The 18,881-nt window shown below is 42.2% G+C and overlaps 1 protein-coding gene across 9 annotated transcripts in view; it reads right to left on the bottom strand.

Annotated features, from left to right (window-relative positions):
* The window catches only part of CACNA1E (calcium voltage-gated channel subunit alpha1 E), a 1,300,209-nt gene that overhangs the window by 635,245 nt on the left and 646,083 nt on the right, over positions 1 to 18,881 (bottom strand). The gene's annotated exons all lie outside the window — the stretch shown is intronic.

Here is an 18,881-nt window from a genome sequence, read left to right as displayed (position 1 = left end):
AGTATGAATCACATCTGAGGTGTTTTCCCTGACACCAAGAAAAAAAAGGTGACAGGGGAGGTATCTCCAGCTGATTGACAGCCTCAGCTTTGTTCTTGTGTGCTGTCTGAAGAGGGGGTGTCCCTTCCCTCCAATCAACTCTCAGAGCTCTCCTCACTGAGCTCAGCAGAGTGTAACTTCAATTCTCCGCCCACTTTTTTCTTACACATTTTAAAAATTCTGGACTTTAAATGGCCGTAGAGAAGAAAAGACTGCAGATAAACAGGTACAACTTTTGTGTTGGAGGATGTGTTTCAGTTCTGTGTATCACCTGAGGCCAGGCACTTCTCTGGGTATATGTGAGGATGTACAAACACTTTAAAGCTTAGCTAAGATGGCAGCGTCAGCACCCGAGAGCCGATTCAAGAATCGGCTCAGGTGAGGACACCTGGGCAGGTAAGTTCCCTAATAGTAAAAGTCAGCAGTACTTGTAGCTGCTGACTTTGAATTTTTTTTTTTTTGCAGAACTCCGCTTTAAAGTAGAAATCTGGGATAACCCTAATCTTATAATATTCTCCCTCCCTCCTCCTATACTTGCCTATGCCTGCTAACCTGTTTAATAAAGATGCGTATACTTACCTATTTTTATGCCAATCCAGTCCAGCCACATGATCTCCACTCTGTCAGTCAACGGCCGGCTAGAAGGTAGAGGAGAGAGCACCCAACAAATGCTGGTTATGCCTTGAGTGGTGATGTCACCCATAGGCTTCAATGGCCGATGTGTTGTCAGTGCTTCCACCTCTCCCCTGCAGCGGCGCTGACTGACACAGAGAAGCCAGGATGACATAACCAGACCAGAACAGCATGAAAATAGGTAATGGCTTTCACTACTCTCAGCAAAGCCTGTGAGAGCTGGTAATAGAGGAAAGAGCCATAGCAGACTGGCACAGAGCAGGATTGAGATTGGGCTTAAGTAAATATAAGGGGGAATAAGGGGCGATACTAATATCTAAGCATTTTTTATCACAATGCAGGCAATGCTCTGCAGTAAAAAATCTTTAGGCTTTTCCACCACTTTAATAAAACCGCATTAATCAAGAATACAGTGTTTTGAGCCAAATTCTTTCTAAAGCAGATATCACATCGACCCATGTCCTAGCACTAACCATATTCTTAACATGGCTTGTGCTTATGGAAATTAGGCATCTCATTTTTGTTCCTTTAAAGCTCATTTCTGCACAGTTCAAAGACCAATGGTGTCCATAGCAACCGTTAAAAAATAATTTCATGATTTTCATTGTTGTACACACTATCATATCCCATTTTGTGTTTTGCAAAGTATAAAAACAAGAATATGTGATACATTTGCAAAACACCTTTGCAAGAAAACCAAGAGTGGAACGGAGATATTTGAAAAGGAAAACTGCCAAATAACTGAGAAATAGAATATAGCATATCCACTCCCTTACTTCTCAAGATTGCAAGCTAACAATATTAAAAAGAAAGAGTAAAAACAATATGCAAGGGAATGGGTGTGCTATATTATCTTTCTGAATTATATGACAGTTTATGCCTTGTCAAATAATTGATAAATAGGCAATGCTGGACCATGTGACCTAAAGTGGATAAGAACTCAAAAAGTGAAGATGTCATGTTATAGGGAACATTTTAAAATGTTAATTGTGCTTAACCAATACTTCAGAAATGTACATTTTGTCTGAAATTCTACCTGAAATGTAGTAGTGCACTGCCAGTTATGTGATGGTGTCTAGGCACTCCTGTTCCTGCAGTCCTACAGCTGTATACCTACAGTACAAAGTGAGATCTAAGGCACTGCAGCCATAGGCTGCTAGTCCAGTGTTTTTCAACTGGGGTGCCGCAGCACCCTGAGGTCCCACCAGGAGTCCTCAGGGGTTCCGCAGCAACAGCCCGATGCTAGCAATCCTCTTGTTAACTCCTGTGTATAAAGCAGAGGCAAAGAACTCTGCCCCACACCTCCTCCCAGCTCTTTCCTCTTCCCTGTACTATTGCCGGCAAAACAGAAAGCTGTGCTGGCTGTCTGACTGCATCCTACCAACTGATGACATCATTGGCTGCTAAAGACTAGGGATAAGCTGAATACCCCCTGATTCGGCTTGCACCAGAACATCCGAACAGGCAAAAAGTTTGAGCGAACATACAAACCCTATTATGGGACACGACATGAAACATCAAAAGTGCTAATTTTAAAGGCTAATATGCAAGTTATTGCCATAAAAAGTGTATGGGGACCTGAGTACTGCCATAGGGGACATGTATCAATGCAAACAAAAGGTTTTAAAACAACCATTTTTTTCAGGAGCAGTGATTTTAACAATGCTTAAAGTGAAACAAACAAAATGAAATATTCCTGTGAATATCGTGCCTGGGGGGTCCCCTTAGCCTGCCTGTAAAGTGGCGCATATGTGCAATGTGTAGAACAGAGCCGCAGCAAAATTACATTTCCAAAGGAAAAAATGTAATTTAAACTTGCTCGCGGCTATAATGTATTGCCGGCTCCTGGCAATATTAAATAAAAAATCAAGGAAAAAAAACACGTGGGTACCCCCCAATCCATACCAGGCCCTTTCAGATCCGGTATGGATTTTAAGGAGAACTTCAAGCCAAAATTTAAAAGAAAAACTGCATGGGGTCCTACCCAAAATCCATACCAGGCCCTTTGGGTCTGGCATAGTTTTTAAGGGGAACTCCATGGCAAAATAAAAAAAAATTGGCATGGGATCCCCCAAAATCCATACCAGACCCTTATCCGAGCAAGCAGCCTGGCAGGCCAGAAAATGTGGGGGGCGAGCGAGCGCCCCCCCCCCCCGCCTGAATCATACCAGGCTGATTGCCTTTGGTCCCCCCCAAAGCACCTTGTCCCCATGTTGATGGGGACAAGGGCCATCTCCTGACAATCCTGGCCATTGGTCGACAGGGTCTGCGGGTGGGGGGGCTTATCAAAATCTGGAAGTCCCCTTTAACAAGGGGGCCCCCAGATTCTGCCCCCCCATGTGAATTGGTATTGGGTACATTGTACCCCTACCCATTTACCAAATAAAGTGTCAAAAAGTAAAAACCACAATAGACGGTTTTTGACAATTCCTTTGTTAAAATATATATAAAAAAAAAAAAGTGTCCCGCAATGTACATCCATTGTCAATCACGGTGCCCGACGGACCCAAAAAATAGAAAAAAAAACGAGAAAACTCCACCTCCATGGGAGGCATCCCAGAGACTGCTGTATTTTGGCTTTGACAGCTGTTATATAGGCAAGGGCAGGGCCACCCGCTGACGTAACCGGATGACCCCACCCCCGCCTGACGTCACATGATAAAGGGGGCAGGGTCACTCAGTTACGTCACCGGGTGGCCCCGCCCTTGCCTATATAACAGCCAAGAGACAACAGTCGTCGGGAGACCTGCCATCGAGGCTGAACTTTTCGGGTCCAACGGGCGGCATGATTGAAGATGGATGGACATTGTGGGACACTTTTTTTTTAAATAAAGGAATTTTCAAAAACTGTCTATTGTGGTTTTAATTTTTTGACACTTTTTTTGGAAATGGGTAGGGGTACAATATACCCAATACCCATTCACATGGGGGGGTCGGGATCTGGGGGCCCCCTTGTTAAAGGGGACTTCCAGATTCTGGGCCCGCAGACCCCAACAACCAATGGCCAGGGTTGTCGGGAAGAGGCCCTTGTCCCCATCAACATGGCAATATGGGGTTTTGGGGGGGACCCCAAAGCTCCCTCCACATGTTGAGGGCAAGTGGACTGGTATGGTTCAGGATGGGGGGCGCTCTATCATCCCCCCCTATCCTGGCCTGCCAGGCTGCTTGTTCGGATAAGGGTCTGGTATGGATTTTGGGGGGGACCCCACACTAATGTTTTAAAAAAAATTGCCGTGGCGTTCCCCTTAAAATCTATACCAGACCCGAAGGGCCTGGTATGGATTTTGGGGGGACCCCATGTCGTTTTTTTCCCTAATTCTATCATAGGGTTCCCCTTAACCACTTAAATGCGCTGTATTATATATTCTGCACTGACTGCACTGTATATATATATATATATATATATATATATATATATATATATATATACACACACATACACACTAGACTGCCTGCACTGTATATATATTCTACACTGCACTATAGATAGATAGATAGATAGATAGATAGATAGATAGATAGATAGATAGATAGATAGATAGATAGATAGATAGATATACACACAGTATATATACTAAACTGCCTGCATGCCACTAACTAACCTGCCCAATCTAGCTCAAGTTCTCTCAATCTTATATAGTGGGGGGGGTGGACTTAGCCCCCTGAACCATGATTGGCCAAAGGCACCCTGCTTTTGGCCAATCATGGCTCTCCCAGCAGATCATGGTGTGATTGACCAAAGCATGCAGGTCAGGTGCATGCTTTGGCCAATCAGCAGCTGTCAATGCACTGTGAATATGTTCGGTTCGCTTGTGGACAAACGAACACCTGATGTTCGAGTCGAACTTATGTTCAATTCAAGCATCGGGACCATCCCTATTAAGGACATGTCAGGTGGCCCACACAGCTTTCTGTTTTGCCGGAAATAGTACAGGAGGTGGAGGGAGCTGGGAGGAGGTGTGGGACAGAGATCTCTGCCTCTGCTTTATACACAGGAGGTAACAGTGCTCTCCTTCTCCTCAATCACAGGAGTTAACAGAGGCTCTGAAATGTACAGGAGGGAGAAGAGCTGGGGATGGGGGGGGGGTGAATTTGTGCTAGTGTTAACACGTGCCCAAAAATACGTTTTCCTATACTGCACAAAAATTTGCTGCCTTCTGCAAACACATGTGGGTGGCATTAATTCTTAATGACACCCCCACGCATCTAGCAAATGCCCGCATGTTAGTACCTGCTAAAGCGCATGATACCATGGTGTCCTTTTACACCCGCCTACCTTCAATCCGATCCACTTAAAAAACAGAATGAGATCCGTCCCCTTCTGTCTGGGTGGATCGGAGGGCCCATAGAGGAGAGTGGGCTGTGTCCGTGTCCGCTCTGCATATGCAGAGTGGACACAGACCTGTCACCCGTCCGCTCCGCTCATGGTGGCCTGCAACCAGTTGCCAAATCGCTTAAGTGGCCCTCACTCTTCAAAAGGTTGAACACCCCTGCTGTAGATTAAAATTGGCATTCTGAACTTTATTGTTATTATTTCATGTTTTCAGCCAATGAAAATAAGTTTTAGATGTTCATAGTGATGAAAACATGCAGTATACTGTAGGATAAACTGATCATATTTGGAAAATTTTTACTAAAAAGTGGTCTCCACTTCAATGGTTTTGAAGAGATCTGGGGGCTTAAGATAAATCAAAGCTGTGGAGAACAACTAACTAGGGGGAAATTAAAAGGCCCATGCCTGCTTGAATTTTGTATGTTTCCCTTAAAGAGAAACATCACTTTTAATATAGCATATACAGTATAGTAATGAGGTCCACAACTTACCTGTTAGTCACACCTCATTAATTACCCTTAGTTCCCTACGGGCCGTCGAGCTGACTGATCCTAGAGCAGCCTTTCTCAACCAATTTTTTTTTTCCTGGAATGCTAAGGGTTCCTTGAGCAACTCCTGCCTCTCAGATGAAAAACCACTGGTAACAATGCTCTTTTTAGCTATCTGTAAAGGGGGGGGGGGCTTTTCCTATAAACCTAGATGCAAGGACCATTCTTCCCAGTGACCATCACACTAATGCACTGCAACCTGTAGATATAGTAATCATTAGTAGTGTTTTCATGAGCCTGGAAAGTTAATTAAAGGGTTTCCTCCATGTCAAAAAGGTTATGAAAGGCTGTTGTAAAGGCTTTCTTTCTTTCTCCCTCTCTGCTACAAGAGTCTGCTGTTGGGTGAAAAACCTGACTAGGGAATCCATTAAGGAGCACCCTGTTAGTCAGAATCTGACCTGAGTTCAGTTAATGGCTCAGATATCTTATTTGTTTTATGCTTTGCACTTGCTGTACAAATCCCTCCTGCATTGAAACTGTGCTTGTTTACTGCCTTGCTGAATAAAAAGCACAAGACAAAGTTGCTTGGACTGTTCATCGGAGTCCCTCTCTCTTGCATATTTTAGCACTTCCAATGTCAGTTGAGCCTATCACCCTTGCATGCTATACAATCCTTTTTTAATGCATGAAAAAGATTATGGATTTAACGTGTAGCCTCACAGGGTGACACTGTGGATACACAAATAACAGTGTGCCAACGTCCCAGCAGTGAATATAGAAAGACTAAAAGCCGGTTGTTAATTGGATACCAGGAGATACACACATCACACACAGCGTGGTTCGAATCTTGAGGTACCAGCCTCTCTGAGCCTTTAGCTTGCCTCCCTACAATGTTTGAACAAGTTTTGTCATGTTAATACACATACGCTGATCCACATTATCAGCACTTGTGTCTTCCTAGCTGTATGCTGGCTATCTATCAATGGATATATCCATACATCCCTTTGCTTACCAGCAAACTACAACGATAACATATCTGCAGCTGATGACTATATGACTCTACATCTTGGACTGGTTGGTTTCTCATTTACCTTCCTAATAGTCCGGCGTCAATTTTGTTTACATTAAGTACCTTATCGGTCTTTGTGCTCCTGAAAAAGCGTATCCCTACGCGCAACATGTAGAGCGAATATCTTGTATTTGGATTCACACTCTGACCCAAACTACTCCATGTCTACATCCCTATTTGGTTACTACTATTGGAACTTCAACCATTGTACCATTGGGTGTATCACTGTAACTGTTTATTTTGGAAGTGGTGTCAGAATTTATGTTTGGGTCATAACATATTAGTTTCATGAATTTTATATATATCTATGTATAAAAATAATTTTTTAATAGTTTTCTATAAATAAAAAAACCTTAATTACTCTTACATGGTTTACCCGTATGCATTTAAAGTCCAATTTTCTAGCTTTTAGTCTTCCTTTTTAATGCAGCCAGCTAGGATTTTGTAATGCTGCCAAAAACATTCAAAAAGTTCTTATGTGCTTAGAGTCTAGTTACAGATATCCCCTGCAAAAGGAGTCTTGATTCTCGTGTAAAGGGATGCTGTCATGGCCTACATCAGTATCTAAAGAACAGAGGAAGACAAGAATCTGAACATTACTGTAGCAAGGTCCCAGGCCTCCTTCAGTCTAATAAGAACCTCCAGAGCCAGGAGCTGCTGGCATCCTTCCGTATAGAGTGGGTTGTAAGGCATAGTGGGTGTAATGTAAGATAGATTCATGGGCGCCAGACACTTTTTGAATGCAAAGGGATTTTATTTCTCTTAAACAGAACTGTGGTAGAGAGGTTTAGAGCCAGGACACCCTTAGGTAGTTGCAATGTTAATTTGCAGACTCCAAAACTTCTACAGGTAGACTGCTATGCAGGGAAAGGCATCCAGCAAGACACCACATCTGCATGTGTAGGAGCACTGTCTCCTATGGCAACAGTCTTAGAATAGTTCCTAACACAAGTTGTAACAAACTTCTTTATTTCCTTTACTTTCACTCCTTGTAAATCTTCACTCCACTGAGCTCCCAGCCTCTCTCACGAGACTGACTGTTCCACTGCCACTGAAGCTCCTGAGCTCTTCCAATCTTCACTCTCAGTATCTTCCTCAAGCGTCACCCCCTCTTTCCTGCTGGGTCCCTAGCTTGGTACTCCAGATACTTCTCAAGCGTCACCCCACTGGCCTGTTTGGTCCTGGCTTGGCACACAAAGCTACTCTGCAAGCATCACCTCTGCTGCCTGGGTCCCTGGCTTGACGCCTGCTGAAGTTTCCCAATTCTTTACCGTCCCCGGTTGGTGAGAATACTGCTCCGGTACTTGCTTCAACTACTCACTGGAGTCCCTGGTAATAAGTTGGTTGGTCCCAAAGTGGCGACAGCTTCCCCTCTACCTCCGACCACGACAGGTTCTCCGGCAGAACCGTCACTTCTGGTTGGACTGCAAGCCGCAATCACAACACTATGCTGCTCTCTTGCTTCTGGATTGGCCCTCAGACAGCCTAGCAGCCAGGTGTGCCTGGGATAGGCCCAAACTCTGGCCTAGCAGCCCGGGCAGCATAACACATGTCCACCCAGACAGCCGTCCAGGTGGCACAGAACACTGATCACCTGACTCCACCCAAATATATAGGTTCTTTCAACAGGCCAAGGGATTGAAGAAAACCCCATGCCCATTGGATGAGAAACCCCATATACTCCTAATCTGTCCTTGCTTTGCCCTCATCTTATCTAATGCCACCAGCCACCTAATGGCAGAAGAGAGAAGCGCAGCAATTCTAGACTTAGGGTGCAATCAATTGATCCCTAACAATGAGACAAGGTAACTACACCTGGCAGGTAAATTTAGGAGCAACCCTGCCTAAACATCAGGGTGCTACATTACATTTGCTATAATTTTGTATATAGTTCAACTGAAGGGACTGCTTCTTCTTAAAATATGTCTAAAGCCCAAATTTCTTTCATTTGGATGGGGTAGGAAATGGCTAAAACCCCTGTCTGATTTTTTTTTTTCACCTGTCATTCATTAGAGAGATTTAACTTCACTTCTGATCCTGTAGACACAATAGTGAAGGGAAATCTCTCCAAGGAAGGGTAACTCCTGTCTTAGGCAAATGTCCCCATTGGATGATTCCATCTCAATTTCTGTTCTGGTGAAAATTCAAAATTTTAGACTTTCCCTCACTTTTAGGGCTCATTCACACAGGGCGTTTTTACAGCTGCTATTAGGGGCGCCTGATGTTTTTTTTAACTGTCTTTAAACGGCCCTCTATGTTAGCCTAGGCGTCCATGCACACATAAACTATCAGAGGCGTTTGGAGGCATAAGCGTTTAGGGGCAGTAGAAAAAAACAACAGCCTGTGTGTCCAGGAGCAGAGGCTGTTGAGCTGTAAAAACGAAAAACGCACAAAAAACGAAACGCTGCTAAATGCTTTAACAAGCTGTTAGCTGCATTTGGTATTTTAGGTGTTTTTACATTATAGGGAGTATTTTTACTATAAAAAAAAAGCTAAAAAAAAGTGCAAAAAAAAAAAACTTGAAAAAACGCCCATAAACGTTATTCAAAAACGTGGCCAACAACGTGTTTTTAACGCTGCTTTTTCCTAACAGCAGCGCTGGCGTTTTTTAAACCTCCTGTGTGCATGAGGCCTAAGTCCAAGTGACAATAGTCATTAAGACAGAGAGTGAATCTCCCTAGCTGGGACAAAGACAGGTATAAAATCCGGATAGGGGTTCCATTTTATTGATCTATACATAGTGTATGCATAACCTTTGACCAGGGGCCTCTAAACTGTTCGGTATGAGGGCCTCATCAGACAGTATATTTTACAAACATTTGTGGTCTGAAAAAAGTCAGTATTGTAAATCAAAGAATAATAAATTAATGAAAACAATGTATTTGGATCTTTTTTTTAGAATCAGCATGATATGATTCAGAACAAAAGAGAAAGAACTTTGGTAAAACCAAGCAAAGTCCGCCCATACATCAGAGTCACAATCATAACCCGCTTAAATCAAAGTCTGTATCAGAGTTCCCCCTTACAACAGGGTCTCCATCAGAGCCCCCTTACATCAGAGTCCATTTAAGGAGGTAGTAAACAACAAAACAAAAGCATAAAATGGTCTCCTGCAGGATAATGGCATAATGTGCTAGTGCATCGCATACTAGCACAGTATGAAAGGCTTACCTCAGAACGAAGCCCTCCAGTGGCCTCATCAGTCCTCATCAGAGTCCCCCTTTACATCAGAGTTCCCCGTACAGCAGGATTTCCATCAGAACTGCCTCTTACATCAGTGTTCCCATCAGAACCCCCCATGCTTTAAAGTCCCCCTTTACATCAGGGTCCTTTTTAACCACTTCCATACTACTCTGGCACTCCTCTCCTACATGTAGAAATCATACTTTTTCTGCTAGAAAATTACTCAGAACCCCCAAACATTATATATGTTTTTTTTAGCAGACACCCTAGGGAATAAAATGGCGGTCTTTGAAACTTATCACACGGAATTTGCGCAACAATTTTTCAAACATAAAAAATTTCATAAATTAAAAAACAACAAAACAGTAAAGTTAGCCCAATTTTTTGTATAATGTGAAAGACGATGTTACACCAAGTAAATAGATACCAAACATGTCAACATGTTAAAAATCTCCATAGGCGATGCTTTAAAAATTTTTACAGGTTATCAATGTAGAGTTACAGAGGAGGTCTAGTGCTAAAATTGTTGCTCTCGCTCTAACGCACGCGGCAATACCTCACATGTGCGATTTGAATGGCATTTACATATGTGGGCGGGACTTACGTGTGCATTCGCTTCTGCGCGTAAGCACACAGGGACGGGGGTGCTTTAAATTTTTTTTTTTTATTGTTTATTCTACTTTAATTTTTTTTATCACTTTTATTCCTACTACAAGGAATGTAAACATCCTTTGTAATAGGAATGGTGCATGACAGGTCCTCTTTATTGAGAGATATTTCCACATATTTCCTCCAGGCTGGAAAGATTGATATCCAAAAAAAAAAAAAAATGACAGAGCTCTTTCATTCCAGCCGAGATCTGGGCTTTGTTTACTTCCGCAGCCCGCACATGACGTCATAACATGCTTATAGAGATGACTGGGGACCATCTGGTCACCGGAAATCTCTATGATCATTGGCTGGCGCCGGCGGATTCTTTCTCCGGGTTGCCGAAGGCATGGCCGAGCCCGGAAAAGCACCGGAGGGCCGCAAGAAGGGGGATGCCCCCTTCCACTGCCTGTAAGAACGATCAAGTGGCTGTACTGCCACTATGCTTGTTCTTACGGTCCACTGAAAGTCAAAGACCCCATCAGAGTACCCCCTTACATCAGTGTCCTCATTAGACTCCCCTTTACATTAGGGTTCTTTTAACACCTTCCTGCCCGGCCTATAGAAGAATGACGGCTTTGGTGGGGGCTCCATTGTCCTGACTGGACATCATATGATGTCCTTTAGAACAAACCAGCATGGCGATCAGTGGTGCAGTATCTCATCCGGAAACACTGCATCTCTGATCATGGTAAAGAGCCTATGACATAGGTTCTTTACCACATGATCAGCTGTGTCCAATCACAGCTGATCACAGTGTAAATAGCAAGTAGCGGTTATCGGCATTCCTCTACTCGCACTGACAGGGCGTGAGTAGAGGAGAGCGGCTCTCCTGACGGGGGGGGGTCTGTGCTGATAATCAGTGCATTGATTATCAGTGCAGCCCTATCAGCGATGCCTGCCAGTTCCCCCTCAGTAATGCCCACCAGTGATGCCCACCAGTGATGCCAATTGGCGCTTATCATTGATGCCAATCAGTGCTGCCTTTCAATGCCCATTAATGATGCCTGTCAGTGCCTCCTCATCAGTGCCTATCAGTGCCGCCCATCAGTGCCCATAAAGGCTGCCCATCAGTGCCTATCAGTGCCGCCAACAGTGCTGCCTATCAGTGCTCATCAGTGCTGCATATTAATGCCTCCTCAGCAGTGCCCACAAGTGCCACCTCATTAGTGCCCGTCAGTACAGCCTCATCAGTGCACATCAGTGAAGGAGAAAAATGATTTACAGAATGTTAACAAAAAAAATATATATATATTTTTTTTATTTCAGTCTTTTTTCATTTGTTTAGCAAAAAATAAAAAACTCAGTGGTGATTAAATACCACCAAAAGAAATCTCTATCTGTCTTTAAAAAAATGATAAAAATTTTGTTTGGGTACAGCATTGCATCACTGCGCAATTGTCATTCAAAGTCGACAGCGCTGAAAGCTGAAAATTGGCTTGGGCAGGAAGAGGGTGAAAGCACCCAGTATTGAAGTGATAAAATCAGGGTCTCCATTAGAGTCCCCTGTACATTAGTGTCCACATCAGAGTCCCTCTTACATCAGGGTCTCCATCAGAGCCCCCATAGGCGTGCGCACAGGGTGTGCCAGCTGTGCCCGGGCACACACTAATCACACCCTAATCTGCTGCACAGATTTCCCCTGCTGCTTGGCTGCAGAGAAAGGGACTGGGGAATCTCTGTCCTCAGTCCTTTTCTCTGTCTCAAAAGTGAGACATCAGGGGTCTGTTTAGACCCCTGATATTTCACCAAAGTCCCCCTAATGGGGCTCCTAAAAAAATTGTAAAAAACAATAATTATTGTCAAAAATAATAAAAAAAATACAATTGTAAAAAAGTAGTAATAAAAATACTGACACCAATCTCTGCCCTACTGACATCGTCCATTGCTCTACCAACACTGTCCATTGTCCTACTGCTATATATATATTTATACACACACGCGCATGTGTTTGAGCTTTGGGGTGCATACCCTAATACAGTAGGCTGCGAACACCTATGAGAGCCCCCCATCCCCACCCTTATCTCAGGGTCTCCATCTGACCTGGATCCTCTGTCTATTTGCATCAACTGTAGACTGGATACATTCTTGTAGCGGCCCATAGTTTTCAGAGCCTTGCCATAGACTCTGTCCCGGTAAAGGACCACTGGCATTTTCATATAAGACAGTGATTTACAATTCAGCTGTCAACTTTACATGCATTTTTTATGCATTTATCTTCTGCTGTATGTATGCTGTATACAATAAAGACATAAAAAGCTACTCTGCAGCCAAACTTATATAAATATACCTGTAAACTTTTGTTTGTATGTTTCTATTCAAGCCACAAGAAATATTACCAAGAAATAACATAGCTCTTAGCTAAACATCTGACACAAGGCGCAATAAATAAGCAAAGAGTTGTACAACCTTTCATGATTTGATATATGTCCTTTCCAGCCAAACCATGGCAATCCCAGACAGTCTCATGACCCTTAATCTCATATATATCTCAAAAACACAATGAATGCCCAAAGCTAAACCTGCTAAATAGTGCAAGATAAATGCAAAAGACATCAATTACAGCTCAATGCTAGTTTTTTGAACTAAGGAAAGCTGCAGGAGCTCATTAACAATGCCTTTTTCTTTAACCAGTGTTCACTGTGATCATAAGCATGTTAAGAATGCTTAACTTAAATTAGTCTGTGATTACTGTTCTTTGTTTTAGGTAAAGACAGAAAGCAATTCCAAGCTTTTTTTTTTGCCTTAATTTAGCTTGTTGTTGTTAACAGTACTCAAGGACATAAAGATCCCTGGTGTGTTAAGCACAATTATTTATATCCAGCATTAGTTCCCTAAAATTCAAGCGGAAAGTGAAGCAATTTAGAAGAATAGTGCATCTATAAATGGCAAAGTAAAATGTTTCTTACACTTCTGCCACCTACGGCAAAATATTTGCATCCCCAGCCTGCTCTATGCTAATGCATTCTGAGTGAGCTTAGTTTATTTTTCACACGTTGCCTCAAACAAAGTGGCCCATACGATAGTAATATTAAGTCCTAATACGAAGCCTTTGGGAAGTTAGTAATTCATTACAATAGATAACTTAAAATCAAATAGCCACATGAATGTTTATATGCCTCATGTATTATCACATCACACTGTGCCAACACAGTGGATTCCAGTTAGTTGAAGTGAAAAGAGTCACATATTTCAGTTTTTGGCTTGCTGCTGGTGAGTTGAACTATTAATGACAATATTTATGTACTTGAGTTCCCTGGTACTGCCACAACCCACAAAACAAGGAAGTCACTGAATCATTTGCCCAGCACATCTGACATATGAGGTTTGGGATGGCTCATCCCGGTCATCATAGTATCAAGCAGGGGTGACACCAAACAAGGTTCTTGCCTCATGACCTACACCAGTGATGGTGAACCTTGGCACCCCAGATGTTTTGGAACTTCATTTTCCATGATGCTCAACTACACTGCAGAGTGCATGAGCATCATGGGAAATGTAGTTCCAAAACATCTGGAGTGCCAAGGTTCGCCATCACTGGCCTCTACTGATTCCTGCTGCTGAAGGAAGTTACAAAGGGGGAGATTTACTAAAACTGGAGAGCGCAAAATCTGGTAGACTCTGCATAGAAACCAACTAACATACAGGTTTTATTGCCAATGATTAATTGAACAAGCTCAAGTTAGAAGCTGATTGGCTACCATGCACATCCGCACCAGTTTCTGTGTGCACCAGTTTTAGTAAATCTCCCCCAAAGTGTGTTCAGTATATATTAAGGCAAGATTAATTTGCCGACAGCCCTATAGCGCATTTACTACTACAGGGCAGCCGCACTGAGCAGGATCAGGTAAAGGTATGTGATACTGCACTTCTGGGTATCGGGTGCAAGTGCGTGCTGCTGGAGGCTTGCTCCTGCTGGGAATCTACAAAGCGGGAGCCTATCAGCGGGTCCCGCAGACCCAATGTCCACCGTCACACTCTGTTCATTCTGTACACAGGCAGATCGCCATTCTGCCTAAGTAAACAAGGCAGATTCTGTCAATACAGAAGGCATGGATCCTGTGTTTTTGTAAAGCAGGAACACCAATCCATGCCTTCTTCCACTAGTAAAAGCACCTCCCCCACTATACTGAAACACCAGCTAGGCACATAGTTAACCCTTCGATCGCACCTGATGTTAACCCCTTCCCAGCCAGTGTCATTAGTATAGGGACAGTGCATATTTTTAGCACCGATCACTGTATTTGTTTCACTGGTCCCCAAAAAAGTGTCAAAAGTGTCAGTTAGGTGGCCTATTTGTCCGCCGCAATATAGCAGTCCCGCTATAAGTCAATGATTGGCGCCATTACTAGTAAAAAAAAAAAAATCCATAAATATATCCTATAAAAAAAAAATGGCCTGCTCAGGAAGAGGGGTAAATCTTTTGAAGCTGAAGTAGATACCTAAGATCCCAAGTGGGCAAGGTTTAGTGTTAGAGGAAGGATTAGCATGAGCATCTTCAGCCAACATATCTGTGCTATCTTCAAAAGAGAAAGTAAAGGGTTGTCTGACCCTTTAAATGTATCCCATAAAAAATTCTAAAGTAAGTAAATAAATGCATGTAACATTATGTACATGTATTTTTATGTTTGCATATAACAAATATTTTAACTGTACTAATCAAAATCTGGGTTGGAATGTATTGTTTGCATATAATCAGCAGCACATACACTTAGAGGGTCATGTCATTTTATAGATGCATGGTAGTAATTCAATAATCATTTTTCTTACAGGCTTACAGGAATGAATCTCACTATAATGGTTAGCACTATTGCTTGTAAGATATTTTGAATTCACATGTGTAACAAAGGGTATTGCCCGCTACCCCAAGAGAATACTGAATTGTAAAGCATTATGGGGATTTTGAACTAATAAGTACACTGTGCTATATTAATCCGATCATTATTAGACACACGGTGTGAACTCCCTTGGACCAGTCCATGCAATGGACGCTACTACATTTAAGTTATTGTGACAACACTATATTATAAGAGGTTATATAGATGGACAGCAGAACAGTCAGAGCGATGGAAATCATAGGTAAACAGTTAAGCATCCATAGTTTTATTTAATAAGTCAGAAAGCCAAACAAAAAGAAATCACGTATCACTGATCCAGCTACAATTAATTAAAATTAACAATTGCACTTGCACTGCACTTTCCATATGACTGGAGCATTAACTAAGCCCTCTTTTTTTTTTTTAATTAAATAGAAAGTGTTTTGTGCAAAAATGTCATACTGGAAGATGCAACTAAATAACAGCTTTTAGCAGTTTAGTACAAAGAGGCTAATGATAGCTATGGTAACTTGAATGGTTACTCTAGATAACTTGTTTTTGCACCTCACTGCTCTGGCCATTATTTATAATAAATATAATTCTTAGGGGTATAGTTTGCCTAGAAATTATTTCTGATCATACTAGTTTAAAATCCCAAAGGAGGTACAGTGGAATTTTTGTATAATTGTATTTGATTCTTAACTATACCTTCTTAATCAAAACGATTGTCAATATATGTCCAGAGCTTCAAAGAGAATAGCCTGTTAAAAGCTATATCTGATCATTGATTTATAAGCTCTTGGTCAAATTGTTCATCAGAGCAGGTGTACCGCCTATGGATATTTGCCTTGCAGCTCCAAACCTCTTGGGGCCCCTAATTCAAGGCATATTACTTGTGGGCTAACAGCAATACAGATAAATAGGAAAAACTGTTGTAAGTAACAATATATTGCTAAAAATGCCTATAGATATTAGAGAATGATTGCCCAATTACAGTTAGGTCAAGTAATGTTCACATCTCTCTAGGCCATCCCTGACCACAATAGGCACTTTTTACTACTCATGTCTTCTAGGGAAAAGAGTTGACTGGCTGGTTTGGACTTGTCCAAGCCAAATGCTATTGTGTTCTGCCAAAAGAGGTCAAGGATGTCTAGAGAGTGCTGTAACACCTTTCTCAGTAGACACAATCATGCACATTGTTCCAATGTGAAAGTGCAGATTTTTGTTGTAACCATTTGCTAGAAAGAGCTAGGGCAGTAATATAACATATTTGTCCTGGGACATTTCATATATATTTGTAATAGTCAGGAGACCACAGCACACTTTGTCTTAGGTCCCAGGTGTGATAAAACCAGGACTTGTGCTCATGCAAGACTGGGATCCAATTTTATGGAGGCTGACTGAGGTCTTGATAACTGCTTGTCCTCAAAGTCAGGGCTTTAAAAACCATTTCCAGTAACACTTTGTGTTCAATCTGGCTAATCTAAGCTCATTAGTAATACAATGCTATAGAGGCATTATCCATAATGTATCTAATTATCTCTTTTTTTTTAAGTGGAACATAAAAATAAATTTTAGATAATGTTTGTAGTTACAGGATAAACTTTAAAGTCATTATTAAAAAGATGATAAAAACTGAGAAAGAACTATGCTAAAGAAAAGAAATTGATGGCCATAATGTTGTAGAGATTGCTGGAACTCATATCAACCAGTAAAAGCTTTACTTACTACTGTCAGATTAGTGAAAGATACATTCTGATTGGTTTGCTCTGGGTAACTGCACTTTGCTTAATCTAATAAAACCAATAGAGGGATTTCATAGCATATCTGTTCAGCCCTAAAAAGCATGCACATTTGTATTAGCCGAGGCAATAATAAATAATTGATATAAACATTTGCATCAATTTATGTGACATTTTCCATATTTACCTCTACCAGAGAAATAACATTAAACTTCACCTTGAACTGCATGTCTGTAGAAACCAGTTCTACTGCTCTTACGAGATAGGGCTTTAGTTCTAATGCAGATACATAGACTTGGCAGGTGTGGATAACCCACTGCCATAGAAGTCCAGCATTTAAAAATGTTTTCAGGGAGACTTTTCTGTCAAGTAGGACAAGCTGGCTAAACTCAGAACCCTCCCTGCAGAGGAACCTGGCATTGGCAGCAACAAATGGCTTTGCTGTCCATGGTGCTGAAACTTGGACTACAACCCCATCTGAGCACTGCTCACTCATTAGTTCATGGTTCTGAAAGTGGACAGGCTCTCCTGGGATGGGGTTAGCTGTAATGCAGGGTTCACCCTATTTGACCTGTTCACCCACCCAAATGTCCTGCTGAATGCAGCAAGAAGCCATCTGCCGTGCCATTCAGGCTGCTAACATAATTGGTTGCTAAGACGCTAGTGGCCACACCACATCGTTGGTTGCTAAGATCTAGATGGCCACCGGAATCCTAGCAACCACTATCCTGTTGCCTTTCAGCTTGTGCACAAGCTGGCAGCCATCCAAACTGATGTCATTGACCAAATATTCCATATAGAATATTCACATAGGGGGTGGATAACTGGGTGTCTCCTTACTTAAAAGGAGGCTTCCAGATTCCAAAAGGTTCCCTCCCAGAGACCCCCCCTCCCCCCACATCCACTGGGCCAGGGATGTAGGGAAGAGGCCCTTGTTCCCATCAACCAGGGTTAAGGTGCTTTGCCAGGGGGATCCTCCTTATATTAATGGCATGTGGTCTAGTATAGTTCTGGGGGGGGGGGTGCTTGCTCACTGCCCCCCCCCCCCACCCCCATTTCCTGACCAGCCAGGCTGCATGCTTGGTATTCATACATTGTATTTTTTCTTGGTTTCTTTTTTTGTGTGAGGTCTCCCTTTATAATCCATACCAAACCTCCATCAAGGATCAGGGCCTGGTATTAAGTCTCGGGGGTCCCCATAAAGTTTCTTACAGGAAAAACCAAACCCACACGAAAACGTAATTTAGTGGCAAATGTTTTTTCTATTCTAAAATGTTTTCTGCCAATCATGTCATCGAGTTATATAGATCCATGTCAATCACGATGAATGACGCCCACCCATCCAACATTTACGCCCCTGATGACTGCTTGCTGCCAATGACAGCTCCCAGCCCTGTCACTGAATGTAAATAAAGGGACTGGTTATCTTGGGTGAAGTTATTGACTAAATATGGACATGGCAATATTTGACCAGGGATGTCATGACCCCCCCCCCATTTCCTAGTCAGCCAGCTGCATGCTTTAATAAAAGTCTGGCATGAATTTTTAGGGGGAACCCCATTTTACGTGGGGTTCACCCTTACAATCTATAGAAGACCTTCACTTGGAATAAGGGTATGGTATTGAATGGAATCTTTGGGTGCTTTGTTTACAAACAAAACAAAGTGGCTGGGAAATGTCAATTAGCAGCTGGCAATTGAAATGGTATTTTCTTTTTCTTTATATATGTCATTATTGCTTGTGAACATCCTACAAATGCACCACTTCACAAGCCGGTTTCAGCGTTCCCCAAGTATGTTATTTAAAGAAATTACATATTTTTTCTGTTATCCTTTAAACCTTATTAGCCGCTCCCTGCCAAAAGGTATTGAAAATCTTTTTTTATTCCCCATGGCAGTGTCCTTTGACATTCTCTTTTCTATTAGCCTT

Source organism: Aquarana catesbeiana, linkage group LG07, assembly GCF_042186555.1.
Source record: "Aquarana catesbeiana isolate 2022-GZ linkage group LG07, ASM4218655v1, whole genome shotgun sequence".
NCBI classification, from domain to species: Eukaryota; Metazoa; Chordata; class Amphibia; order Anura; family Ranidae; genus Aquarana; species Aquarana catesbeiana.
The sequence above is the reverse complement of the archived record's forward strand: the minus strand, read 5'-3'. Positions and strand labels throughout refer to the sequence as shown.